A 13,879-nucleotide genomic window follows, 5' to 3' on the forward strand; every position below is an offset into this window, starting at 1 on the left:
CCGAATTTGCACCCCGAATTGAAGGTTAGGGTGAAACTTGATTTGTAGCCGGCGGAATTGCCCTCACTGAGACGTCTGTAGGAATACATACATCACCGTTCGTACCAAACCAGTATGCAGTCAGTTTGAGCAACTGAGCCAGGATGGTCCTCTGCTCTTGGAGACCCTGAAAGATCGTGAAAAGAAGTTGTATATTGGCATCGAAGCGGATTACCAGCCACGCGACTGGTTGGCTCTAACGTTTCACACGGACTAGACTAGTACTTCGTAGATGCCAACTCTAGAGCAGTATGATCTCTAGGTTAATATGCGTGCTGGACGTCACCTTGCAACGATCGAAGACTCGCGGAAGGTTGCGTATGTGACAACGGCACAATCTACATGGCCACCTAAAAGTGAAGCACATAGGTACCTCTACATTCAAAGAGGACCGAAGACGTCTTCCATCGCATTGCGAAGTGCACAACTCACTCTCTACGAACGGCTCGGTGAATCCCTGCTCGAACAAAATTTAGTACTTCTGCTACAGTACGGACGCGGCCACCCTGTGCTGCAATGCAGCGAGAGATCCACACCTGGTAATTGATCTCAACTGAAAGAAGAAGGAATTGTTTCCTATCGCGATGCTGGACGGGACGCTGGAAGAGCGATTGAATGACACTCCACCGAATCCGGGGCACGCCGAACAGGACCTCAACTCTGTGCCACAGCGTATCGGGCACAAGGCAGTGATATACTAACGCGTGCTCTGCAATCTCGTGACAAGCACAGAATGGACAGAAAGGAGCGACAACTCCGAACCGAGACAGGCGGTCCCGAAGCGGTGAAACGCCGTGTGCAGGGCGCCATTGTAAGCTAGCTCGACGGGCGTCCAACCGGCCCGCGGTGACAAAAGACGCCAAGCAACCTGTCGGGGCACACCAAGGCCCACAACCGCCGGAGGCATGGTGAGTAGCTCCAAGAGGAACTTGTACAGGCTCTTGACAGACCACGTAGAAATGCGTTCACCAGGGTAGGACTCACGCAGGCGCCTCATGGAGGAGACATACTCTCTGGGGTGAGGTGCGACAAACTCAGATCGAGGCCTACGCAGCGAAAAAGCAGCAAAAAACCTGATACCAGGACCCAGGACGTACTGCAACAGATCATGCGCAGGGTGGCACGGCTCCACGAGTGCATCAAAACTACCTTTAATAGCAAGGACAAGACACTTGGTCTACATATGTGGAACCCATAGGCCACTTGCCTCCCACGCAGTATACGAACATCGGAACATCCTTGACAGGAATGCCAAAGCGCGCCGTGCACGACGGGGTAGCATTTAGAAAGAGAAAAACACTCTTCGCCCGATTAATGCGCGCATTTGATACTTTGCCATAGGCATCTAAATACCTAAGACATCGGCCACAAAAACTTCATCTCTAAGTATTAGAGTCAGGTCATCTGCGTACGCAAAAAGCGGAAGAGCTGTGGAGCCAAGTAGCTTGAGCGTTCGCGTATAGGAAGTGAAGTTGCAAGAGACTCCAAAAGCGAACTGGAGACCATGGTATAGATAGCAGAGGACAAAGTACAACACTGCCGCGTACCAGACTTTATCGGAAGACTGGCAGACAGACCTCCATTTAGCCCAATAGTAGCTGAAGCTCCGGTGTACAGAGTTCTGATCCAGCCAATAACCGTAACGGGAAAACAAAAAGCGTACAGTACGTGGTACATGTATCCCTGGTGCACCCTGTCGAAAGCCTTCTCATGGTCAAAAGAGGTAAACGCAACGCAGAATGGAGCTGCAGGGCCGGACTGCCCGGGGACAACGCAGTCCTGCCCAAGAAGGAATGACAAGGCCAAGAACGGGAGAAATTCGCTGCAATAGCACAATTGAAATAATCTTACATTAGGAAAGACACGCCGAGCCTGTGTAATGTCATCAAGCAGGAGAGCTACCTGCCTATACGATCGCCGAGAGTGTATTGGCATCAAATGGAAGGCCGGCCACAGGGGCAGGCTTCCTGTAGCCGCCTGTAGCTTCCGTTCGCCGATGTGTGTATTGTCATCAAGCAAGATAACTACCTATGGAGGTAGCCTCTTTTACACAAACTCTATCTTACATACCAGATAACAACGCTCCAAAGCCGATACTCTCTCTGTATTGGCATCAGAGCCGATATATGTATTGGCATCATCGTGGAAGACCAGCCATATTGGCTGGCTCCCTACTAGCCGAGCTCCCAGAGCCGATACTACCGAGCGAAATGTCTATGGACGCAAAAAACAACAGAGAAAGTGTCGCACAGCTCCATGCGGTATGTATCATTGCAGCACAGCATTGCCGGTGTTGAAAATGAATTCTGAAGAAGGTATGAGAAACAAGCAGCTGCGACCTTAAAGGGGCTGCGGCAGATCATCCCACGTTATCCCGGATAAATATAAACACAAGTTCTCTGCACCGATTTGAACCTGCATTGAAAGTTTCACAGCGAAGAGGGTATATAATAGAAGCGGAGAAAATGGGCACCGCAAGTACCGAACTCATGTGGCTCCCGATGGAAATTGATGTTCTGAGGCTGGAACACAGAGTAGGACAAACACAGAAAAGCCTCAAGTGCCTATAAGAACAAATTAACGATGAAAGAAGGAAGTCACTGAATGGGTTAACCAGCTGCAGGAATCGAACCCACATCTTCTGGATTACCGGATGTCGCTTGCGTCGCCCCGTCGTGTGAATGTGTGTGTGTGTGTGAGTGAGAAAAATTGTAAGAGTGGAAGTGGAACGAGAGAGTGAGGGGATATGGTTGGTCCCTTCAAGTGACGCGACCCTTGGGAGTCACTGGGGAGGTGTGTTAGCTTAGCTCAATTGGTAGGAGCCCTGGACCGGTAATCCAGAAGATGTGTGTTCGAGTCCTGCCAGCTAGCTAACCTTTTCAGTGACTTCCTTCTTTCATATCATGTGACTCTGACGTCACAGCCCTCGCTGCCACCAGTGAGGAAGCTCAGGAGAAGAGCTCTGAGCTCTGCGACGTCTGCGCTTTGCTCAGGATTGCGTTCGAGGTCTTGTATATTGCTAAGGACGATACGCAGAAGAATGATTTCTTTTTTTCTCAGTTGGCGTGGAATAAAAAACTTCCATGATGTAGTGAACCACACCTATGAAAGCGTCCCAATTAACCCCTTTAACTAAGGAAAGCCTTCTGTGTGTTCCCAGGATTTTCATCTTGGGTGGGTGTTGGTGTCTGCCCCTTGACACCCACATCTGATGTTTTTGGGGGCTGTTTTGGCATTTCTGTCAGGTAGGTGTTCTTTTTTTTTTTCGGGGGGGGGGGGGTGCTGGGAAAATCCCTGTGTGTGTGTGTATGGCCGATTCAGCCGGGTAGACTCGCACGCTATATTTAGACTGCATGAACGGTAAAATGAACAGGATCGTGCACCCCCTGACGTACACTCTCTTAGGGAAGCATGAGAGCCCAGGATCCAGAAAGCTTCCTTCGTCAAACGGGACTAGCGTGGAGACTTTTATCGATGTGCTGGGTCAAGCCTTTCACCGTCTCATAGCATTCCATCAGCTTAGATTCTGATTTGGAGTGCTGGACAAACCATCGTGTACTCCTCTCCCACACTTATCTCCTTTTATCTTCCAGCTACAGTTGTGACACCGCCCACAAGTTTGAGACCAGCAACGGCAGGCTACTGACATTCACAATAATGCAGAAACGTACGCAGATTTTACACCCATAGCTTTATAAGGTCAAACAAAACACCTTCGAGGTCCATATCCGTGGCTTTATAAGGTCACGTGATCGCTGGACTGCCTTTTTTACGGTACGGCTAAATTCTCGAACCACCGCAGTAACAATTAAACCATTCTGGAGGACATTAAAAGACTTTCAATAAAAAATTGATAACATTTGCGAAAAAGTTTCGCCAACAATTTTTCCGCCAGTGACGGCCCTATATAGAGGCTGGACATTTAAACGCGCTCGGCACAATGCTCAAAGACGCAGCCATTGAATGTTCCCAGGGAGACGCAACCCGTACAGTTGCACACATCGCATTATTAACTAAACGCGTATAGCAACGACGGAGGCACGAAGCACATTCACAGGGAAAGAGAGTGTATATAGTCCCCCTACTTGATGACAATGCACAAGGCGTGAAAGGTTCTGCGAGCGAATAACCCTTGGCAAACACGGAGGCGGCGGCAGCTTCTTCGTTCACATAACGTCTTTGAAGCGTATCGGACGACAGTGCTTGTTCACGGATCCGCGGCCGAGAGAAATATTCCCAAGATAATCCACGGGCAGATGCTCACGGGGTGCGACGTTCACAGCGGTTGAAAATATGGTCCACGTTCTGGTGGGTCTCCAAATGAGTGCGTTATACGTCTGTGCGCACTGGCCTGGATTATATTCGGTATAACGGGCTTCATAGCAGACTCTCTTTATCCTTTATTGAAATTGTGAAAAGGCCGTGTTCTTCTTACTTCTTCTTCTTCTTCATCGTCATTCTCCCTCCCCCCTTTATTTGCTATGCTGAGGTGAGGAATTAAGCGTGAGACAGTAGACCTGTTCTTTTAATAAAATGTAGGGGTGTTACAACGCAGACGTTATAATATTTCACGCGTGCCCTGACAGTACCGCGGTATTTGTCGGCGCTATAAAAAATGTGTGGATTACGAATACACACCACATCCACGCCCGTTATGCGATGATAAACACGGTACTTATATCAGCACCTTTTTATGCGAATCACGTAAACAGTCAAACGGGTGAGGCTCTATGTGACAAGCGACACGGGAATCAGATTCACATAACGATATATCTGGAAATCACTTCGTCGATCTCACTCGTCTGCTTTTTTTTTTTCTCTCTCTCTCTCCCTTTTTTTTTTTTTTTGCGGGTATTGCTGAGACTGTGGATGCAACTATGCTGTCCTCGCAACTCGGGGATTCTTCTTCTTCCCCTTTCTTTCTTTTTCTTTCTTCTTTTTTTTAAAGCAAACGACAGCTTTGCAGTATGGGAATAATCGGTTCGTGCCGGATATTCCCGCTATATTTTCTTTTTTTTTCTTCTTTTTTTGTGCCTGGCGCGTATAACGCGTAAAATACAGATTTCTCTCTTTCTTTTCTTCGTTTTTTTTTCTCGTGGTGTCGCCGGTGTGCTTTCTTAGCAATGGAACGGGGATTAAGATCTTCTGGATAGCGGCACCGACACTTTCAATATAAATGGCTTCGATGTTACAGATTGCACGCGTCTGCCTGCCTTCAAAAGGCTGGTATATGCTGCTTCGTGCAATAAGCGTATCAATGCAATATATGCCCTTTCAGGTGCCAGGTGAATGAAATGAAATAAAATATTTTAACTTTACTGTAAAGCATTTTTTTATACTAGTAACTACTATGTTCAACGATAGAGGCAAGACATGATTTCTTTGCAATCCTCTTTGTTTCGTTTTGTTTGTTTTGCTTACTCCAAGCGTCGCCGCACTGCGTTTTACTACTATCTTTCATTAATACAACATTGTATTCACCGCGAAAATGTATCGTTATGAACCAGAACTGCCATCGAATATTAAACACCCTAAAAGCGATAAAACCCCAGTGCAGGGGACACAGAGAGATAAAACAGACGAAGCACTGACTGACAAACGACAATCACAAAATTATCACAAAGTTATCACAAAGTTCCTTCATTGATAACTAACTCGAAATCTGGTTTCCGGGGAGTCGTTTACTTGGTGCCTTGTTTGCGTGATAACTTTGTGATAATTTTGTGATTACAACATGATGGCCTTGGCTGCCACTAGGGGTCGGGTGTGTGCAGTTGGTATATTTAAGATATGTCTCTGCCATTAAAGTTGTTTGTCAGTCCCCAAGCAGCACAATGTACTGAAAGTCGAGTGCAATAGGGGTGGCCGGTATGCGTCTTATCAATTTTCTTTAGTTTCATAAGTGTGTTCAAGGTCTTCTACCTACGCGTCCACCCCTATTGCACTCGACTTTCAGTACATTGTGCAGCTTGGGTCAGTGCTTCGTCTGTTATATCTCTCTGTGTCCCCTGCACCGGGGTTTTATCGCTTTTAGGATGTACCACCAAACAGCCCGGTTTTTATCGCTTATTAAACACCCGAAAGATTAAAGGGTAAGGAAATCGAAATAATCAATGTGCATCGTTCGGCGAGCCGGTTCAAAAACTCACGAACTTGCATTCCTGTTTCTGTTAAGGCGCCCATTCGAACTTTCGAAATATTGAGCTAATACAAGGGCACAAAACAGGAAGCGGTCACGAAGCAAACGTTTGGCAATCATGGCTTGCGACAGCAACAGTTCTTTATTTCGTCGCTTTGATGCTGAAAGATAAATGTATTAGGACACTTCATTTATTTAACACAAACGGCGCAATCACGTTAATCCTGGTTATTCCCTCAAAAGCGAAAAAAAAAAAAAGAAAATGGTCTTATCGCGCTATTATCGCGTCTACCAGAATGCATGGTCTTCCCGGCGTATACATGTATATTAATATCTTCAATAACGGCGCTTTTGAGACGATCTTATCCGTGCATCTGCACGATGTCATTTCAAAACGATTTGAAACCTGTCAGTGGCATTTTTACGTCCAATCTTCGTGTCTTTTATCCAGCCTTATTTCCTCGAGCGTCTCAAAGAGAGAAATAAGAAAGACGGCATTTTTTTATAGCGATGGTTAGAAACGCGGAAAGTCCCTCGTGCATATAGATGGAGGATTGCCGGCATTTCAGGGCCTATATTCTGAACAGGTTTCGGAATATGTTTATGTACACGAGCAATGTGGCACACTTTGAGCCGATAAATGTCCCCGTATCGCTCATATGTTTTTTCTTTCTTTTTGGTGTTGCGTTTTCAAAGAATGAGGATGTGCCAAACAAAAAAAGAAAAGGAACGGGCATAGCTATGAAGTTATTTTATTGAAAATAAACAGGATAAACCTGCTGGACATGCTTAATTCGATGCTGACCTCTGGCTGACGCCTCTGGCGATAAACCTCCCCACTCTCTATCTCAAAATAAAGTTGTTGTTGTTGTTGTTGTTCGATGCTGACGAATGTGCTTATGCAGATTACAGCACGTATCAAGTTGTTCCCTTTTATCGTTGCTACTTTTTATTGTATAACGGTGTTAGCATACAAGTCGCATTTTTGTTGTTCTCGAAAGATGGATACATGAAAGTAGGCGTATATCAGACAGCAAATACTCGTGCGCGAACGTGTTCTGAAACGTAGAAGGTTTAGTGCGTCACGTGTCTTATGATAACCGGCACACAGCTGTCTCCCGTACATATCGAATTCCGCTATAACGAACTGTCTGCAGTACCTCGATATTCTTCCATGCGCTGAGCCCACAAAAAGTTCATTTTGACTACGACGTGTTGTTTACGGTACGCTTCGTGTTGAAATTTATATCAATTTACAATATTGACCATCAATCAATTATCAATATTTATAATATATATACGAACCTTTTAAACGCGAAATAATTTAAATACGTTAAAAAAAACACATGTGCTTCTTGCATTCTTGCAAGCAAGAAGCTAAGTTAAATAGAAACGTCAAATTCGTGCTAAAGATTGCCATAGAAGAAATATATTTGAAGAAAGGCGAGCTGATATTTCCAGGTCGAATAATTTGAAGGCAGTCTATATCGAGTCTCTTGAACCGGAAGTGAAAATATACAAAGCCCCGACTACTCGCATGTATCCTTATCTCTTCACATCCAATCCCATCCGAGAAAGAAAGAAAAAAATAAAAAAAAAATCCGAGAGTCGACTGAACATCACTGCAAAGCATGCTCTGCTCTTTACAACCCACCAAATTCCTTCCTGTGTGTGTGTGTGTGTGTGGACGTAAAATTCTTCTTCCCTTCCCCCTTTCCTCCTCTCCTCGTACCATTTCAAAGTACGCGATGTTTCTCTCTTCGGAGGCCCAGCGGCACAGCAGCCAAGGGAGGCAAGCAAACCTGTCCACACAGCCACCGAGTGCCTATACCTGCCCTGTCCAACCTCCTCTCCTCTTTCCAAGAGAGAGGGTGCTAGCGAGGCCTGGAAAAAACTTGCCGTACAGTTCACTCGTCCCTAGACCGGCTCTGGGCAGGTCGACCGTGTAGCCCCGTCCTCTCGCGGTGCACCCGTCCCGCAACGTTGTTAGCTCTCGTGTGTGTGTGCAGGTCTGCGATGTTGTGCTCTCTTTGATAATGAGCCGGTAGAAGAGTTTTCGTCGGAATTTTCGTTCCTGTGGTTAGGAAGAGGCACGAGAGAGAAGCCTGGATACTTGTGATCATGTGGTTGTGTTGTATGTGTGAAATAAGCTGAAGGATCTTCGGATATACTACTACTACTACACGTCTGGAGTTGAGGAAGAGGAGTAGAGGTCAGCTCGTTAAGAGGTGAGAGAGGTTTTCTTTCAGGTAGGGTTTCGGTTCCTTGCGAAATTTTGTATGACTGTGTAGTAAGGTACCTTTTGGGTTGTAGCTTTAACTTTGGGACACATTGGATTGATTTCGGAATATTCGAATGTCACAGTGTTTAAACTTCAAATGCGAGATACTTTTCAGCTTGAAGTGCAGTCAGTAAATTATCGTGGCATCATTTAATAACGTTTTTTTTTTTATTACTTGACATCGAGGAATCATTTTCGTATGCATTGTTGTAGCATCGGGTTTACGCTGCTAGAAAGATCTTGCAGGTACCTCCAAAGACACAGAACGAGACTCGGATCGAATGGGTATTTCAGAGTAATATACCCATTCTGAATGAGTCATATTCATAAATCGAATTGTGTTGCACTGAAATCAAATCATGAACATTTTATGACGACCCAACAAGAGAGGTACACAGCATCATTCGCGGGGACGATTGGTATTACCACTCATTTCCTGTAAGCAAAGAGTTCACAAATAAGCTTATGCTGTTTAAGTGACCATTTCCTATACGTCGAATGAGTGAGCCACTTTAACCTTCATGCCACAAAGTCTCCTAACGTTCCATCATTAGAACCAAGAGATACCTATAGGAAAGTCATCAGCGCACGTCCTCAGGAATATATCCGCTATTCATCCGCACGAGGACATCGATGATTGTTATTATATCACACAGACGTTCAGAGGCATTGCAATATAAGCTTACACGTTGCCCCGCCTCTTATGAGTGTGCCTGAAAACACGTTTCACGAAACGGCTAAACAAATCTTCCTATTAGGTATGGACGACTGAAGTCGGACACCTACGTCCCGTAGACTTTAAGAGGAACAAAAGGAGTAATTTGAGTTCTTGGGGGGGGGGGGGGGGAGATGCATCGCAACAGCCATTAGTCCTTGCTTCGAGACCCCAATGCACGGAAGTTCATACGAAGTTTCGGGGCAGTGGACTATTTGCAAGTCGCAATGCTGGGGAGTAAATTTTAGGGTCAATAGTGTAAAGTGGGGAGTAATTGCAATCTAAGGGACTAGAAGCCGCATGCCACGAAACGGGTCTCTCGTCAAGATGTCGAATGCGACTCGATGTGACTTTAATTTACAGCTCTGTGGCGTTATACCGCTTGAGACAAGCTGACTCTCCCAGATGGTGTCACTGCGGTGCTCTAGAAGATCTAGAGCACATTCTTCTTCATTGCCCACACTACCGACATTCCCGAACCACACTCTCCGGGTCTCTTAATCAGGTGGACTCTCGCCCCACACTCTCTATCAAAATTGCTTGGTCCCTGGCCGTATCCAGCCCATCAACGCTCTGCACTCAAAGCTCTTTTGACATTTTTGGACACCATATAGCACTTCGATCCTTATTGCGAAGGGGCTCATTATTTCATTCCCCACATCACCACCAGCAATGGGGTATAGAGCATCGCCCCTGGCGATGAAACTCTCTATTCATCATCTTAAAATAAACTTGTTGTTGTTGTTGTTGTTCCTAATCTAAAATTCATTTTTCTTTTTTTGTGAGCTGGAAGTACCTATACGTTCTTCTTCTGAGATGATATTCTTTTGTTTCACTAATAGCGAACTCGGGTGGTCATTTCGTAGCAACACGGCCGAATGCTCGGAAATTGCTAGGTCGGCGACCGAGCTGGATCACGTGACCGTTGCCACCCGAACATGATTGCTAGGAATCGAGCGGTTTTAGGTACTTGGATCACGCTATAGGGGCGTCGCGGTAGCAAGTCTTCGAGTTCTGTCGTCTGCTAAACCACGTGATTTCAACATGCGGGCCAATGAGGGCACTCGCCACCGTTGCAGTGCGGACGTGACGACACCGGATACAGTTGAGCAATCTGCTGCTCGATCGTTTTGAGACCGGGCAAAAAAAAGTGCTATAGCTGGCAAATTCCGAGCGCTCGTGAAAGCGCCACGCGAACATGCGAGATTGCTTCATTTTGACCAAGCGAACATGACTGCTCGAGATCTGGCAAAAAAAAGTTGCTACGAAATGACCACCCGAATTCGCCATAAGTACCGTAACGATCGGTGTCCCGGGTGGACAAAGAAAGACGATCGCGCGCCAAAGGGCAACGCATTTTGGAGAACGAGCCACTCTGTGCAGTATAATTCCGCAGGCGCAGATATCAGATAATGCATCCATATACTTTTTCGGTGGTATATAGCGTGGCCAATGAGAACTATGTCATTTCGGTGACTATTCCATTTTCCTATTAGCTCCTTCTAGGGGTTGGTAGTCATTGATTGCATCTATAAAGGCATCGGAGACCCGTTGGGGCTCACTGACATCCGATTTGCACAATTTTCACAAATTTGTTGTAGTTCCTAAACGGAGTGTTGCAGCGACATGGCGTTTGCAGTTTTACACTTTTATGGCTTGTGGTAGCTTAATAAATACATTTAAAAAAATATTTAGCTGTGCTTTCTAAGAGCGATGAAAGATGAAAGTCACTGAAAAGGTTAGCCAGCTGTAGGACTCGAACCCACATCTTCTGGATGCATGTGATTGTCCCTTCTATGTTGTTCCAGCCTCAGAACATCAGTTCTCTCACTTTCTGATGAGCGTCCGTTAAAGGGTTAAGCTTCCCGAAAGATACACACCTCAGGAAGCTCTGGTGAGGAAAGGACCTCCTTCGAAAGTTCGACTGTGCCATCTTGCACCACGTGCGAAAATCGTTTAAGTATAACTAACCCGAATTACCTCCCAGTGAATTTTGATTGGATTGGATTTGATTTGAATCAAAAATAATATTAAGGTAGTGGCTCCCAGAAGCGTTGAGTTCTCTGCGAAAATTCTGTATACGGGTCGCATTTATTCGCCTCGCTTTATAGAATGTAGTACATAAATATCCTTCCGCGTCGAGACATGACGTTCGAGTATAGTTGCACGTAAAAACGGCTTTCGCACGACCTGTAGGCCTTCACGTAACCTATCGGCGCCGAGGTGTTAAGACGACGAACAATAGAAGGCGCGAAAATAGTATAATCACTCAGGCGAGATATGACAGTGAGTGACATTTAACACTTGTCGGAGGCTTAACCCGTGGAAAAGGTCGAAACGCTGTATATTTGACGCTTATCCGCGCGTCTTTTTATTTTCTCGCTTTGCGATGTCCCTGTTCGCAGGCTGCCTTGCATATTATTCCATCACGTGATACTCTGACAGCAAAGGCCACGATAGCAATCTGACAGCGAATTATAAGTGCACCGATTCAAGAATCATTTCGCTGTCATTTTTCGTGCGGCAACAATGGGAAGGTATAGAATGCGCACGTCACGTGAAGACATTCTTGACATAACGTATTTTTTTTTCTTGCCCTTATTTGCATGCTTTGGCTTTGAGGTCAGTTTTGGTTCGATACGACCAAACGAAAGGATTCCAGTGCCGAACCTTGCAGCGTATGTTTATGCACATAACAATGTTATTTGGCGTTGCAGCGTAGTTGCAATATAACGCAACATAATTACAATGTAAATGCAGTTCATGTTACAAGAGAAGGGCCTCAGCGGGAGTCAGTACTGCATGAAACTAAGGACTATGATACTTGTCGAGCAATGTAGAAATAACTTTGTCATGTGCGTTCAACACAAGTGATAAAAAGATAAAAACACTGAAACTACTGTTTATTAAGCTTTTAGTCTGCGTTTCGTGAGGTACAAAAGTGATGAAAAATTGTTAGTCGGACTATGTCGCATTTTTCCTGGGTTCGACCCATGAGTTCGTTATACTAAAACTCATCCGTTCGATATAAGAGTGCGCAAACGTGTAAGAATAAGTGGTAAATATTAGAGATGCCGTGTTTTTTCGTGCGAAAAAGTAGGAATGTGGGACAGAAATATACTGCAAATACGAGAAATTACAGAGGACCGACAATAAACAACAGTCACATTTAAAACATTCGTTTCGAACAGAACTTCATGTCACGTGTGGACGCGCAAAGCGAACTTGGATTGCTTGCGAGTATACTCCACCCTGCGAGGTACGAAGTACCGACTCTACTTCCTGGAGAGTACCCTCTACTCTGCTTTGTGAAGACGAAAAAAGAATATATATATAAAAAAGTTTGCACATCCTGCTTGGGCCATATCATTCAAGGTCAAAATTCGTTGTAAAGAAACCGCCAATTACGGACCAGAGATTCATGGAAACAGAAGTCGTCAAATCATTCTCGGTAGTCAATCGGACATACTCTCAGTTTCTATTTCTGTTTGTTTCTCTCTCTCTCTCTCTCTGTTTGTTTATTCGACGGTCATCTTACATTTCGTTCTACTTTCTTGAAAGTAATCTCTTCGTACTTTCTTCTGTCGTGCTCGTTGATTGCTTCGTTCCGAATATGGAGGGCAGGACGGGAAAGTTGAAGGGAAGAGACCGCACTGGTCTGGGGGTCGATTGCGAGCGACCCGCGTGACTTCGGCCAACCGTTCTACACAAATAATGCGAACAACTGCTTAGAAGAAAAAGAAGAAACAAAAGAAAGCACGAAAAAAAAGCCATCTATTCTTCTTCACGAGATAGAGGCAAGGTCGAAAGCCGGTTAGTTCTCTCCTCCTCATTTCTTCTCTCATTCTCTCCTTCGCCCTCCACAACGGTGTAATTGCCACAGCACGCGCTAGCTTCTCCATTAATTCGGCGGGTCCAGGTGCTGGGTATATGTATTTTTTTTAAGGCCTCCCCCCCCCCCCCCCCACCTCCCCAAGACGAGCGAACGCCTTGTATGTTTCCTCCTCTAATGCCCCCCCCCCTCTCTTTCTCTCTCTCTCTCTCTCGAGCTTCTATACATGTGTACACACAGCAGGTAACCGTAGGAAAAACATTCGGGAGAGCCGAGAGGTAAAAGCAAAAGTAATATATATATATACAAAAAATATTCTACGAATGCCTCAGTGATGGCTGCGGCGGCAGTTTTGTGGGGATGATTATATATGTGTAAGTCAGGATGAGAGAAATGAGGGGGTTCTCTTTTCCTTTTTTTTTTCTTTTTTAAAGATAAGAATGTTAAGAAGTTGTGTGTCGTGAGAAACGCTTTTGGAAGACCTTTCGTTTTAGTGTCTTAGGTCCTGTAGCATTTTTTATTTAGTTTTTTTGAAAATGTCGACATGTTTTGGTATGCTTGCTGTTGCGGCGCTTTATTAAAAAAAAATCTTTTGGTCTCATTACGGACACTTATTTGGATGCGTTTTTTGCAAATATATGCACACGTAGCATGAGGAGAAACCCAATTGGATAGGGTGACAAAAAGGGGACAAGAAAAAGAGCGACGCAAACTGTCTAAACTATTACGTATCACGTTTTGAAATAGAGACAGCGGTTCTTGTGCTAAATGAAAGTACTGAATGAGGATGATGATGATGAACATTGTTAGCAGTCACGCGTCGTAGTCACCAGGATCCTTCGTTTCCCCTCGTTAATTAGATAAGACTAATTA

At 45.1% G+C, this 13,879-nt stretch overlaps 1 protein-coding gene across 2 annotated transcripts in view; it reads left to right on the top strand.

The window, feature by feature from the left end:
- The window catches only part of LOC135390857 (uncharacterized), a 65,554-nt gene that overhangs the window by 15,240 nt on the left and 36,435 nt on the right, over positions 1 to 13,879 (top strand). Inside the window, exon 1 of one of the 2 annotated variants that reach the window (XM_064620798.1) lies at positions 8,084 to 8,406. The exons of the other annotated variant lie outside the window; for it this stretch is intronic. The gene's annotated coding sequence lies outside the window, so the exon portion shown is untranslated. Of the gene's footprint in view, positions 1 to 8,083; positions 8,407 to 13,879 lie in introns of those variants that run through there. 2 annotated transcript variants of the gene reach the window in all.

This window comes from Ornithodoros turicata, chromosome 4 (assembly GCF_037126465.1).
Source record: "Ornithodoros turicata isolate Travis chromosome 4, ASM3712646v1, whole genome shotgun sequence".
Lineage (NCBI taxonomy): Eukaryota > Metazoa > Arthropoda > Arachnida > Ixodida > Argasidae > Ornithodoros > Ornithodoros turicata.